This window comes from Gadus macrocephalus, chromosome 1, assembly GCF_031168955.1.
Source record: "Gadus macrocephalus chromosome 1, ASM3116895v1".
Lineage (NCBI taxonomy): Eukaryota > Metazoa > Chordata > Actinopteri > Gadiformes > Gadidae > Gadus > Gadus macrocephalus.
Window position 1 is genome coordinate 16,582,646 of NC_082382.1, and position 346 is coordinate 16,582,991.

Below are 346 nucleotides of genomic sequence, written 5' to 3' on the forward strand. Positions count from 1 at the left end.
CAAAATTCACTTGCATTTCTTTCCCCATCTCTCCGAGCGGCCCCTACAACTGAGGCTGAATGAAGGGGGAGCTGGACCCGTGCATTACAATGACATTCAAGCGCCATTCATTCAGCCACTGTCTAACGGTCTTTGGATAGCAAATGCACCCCCATCAGGGGGTCCCAGCCCCCTCATTACACCCCCAATCCCAACACGCAGCCCCCCCCCCCCCACTCCCCCCCCCCACAATAGCCACAACAAAGAGGAGAAGAGAATCGGGCCCAGTTGTGCAAGCAACGGCCCCTAAACTTTTGGGGTGCGCTGGGAAAAATGTCCGTGTGCGTTAGAATTGCACGAGGGAAAA

General features: G+C 55.5%; 1 long non-coding RNA gene across 1 annotated transcript in view; it reads right to left on the bottom strand.

Moving 5' to 3' along the window:
- LOC132455790 (uncharacterized) overlaps nucleotides 1–133 on the bottom strand; it is a 5,622-nt gene extending 5,489 nt beyond the window's left edge. The window contains exon 1 of the long non-coding RNA XR_009525335.1: nucleotides 1–133. This exon is cut by the window's left edge and continues 54 nt beyond it. This is a non-coding gene — a long non-coding RNA (uncharacterized LOC132455790).
- Nucleotides 134–346: the final 213 nt, after the last annotated feature.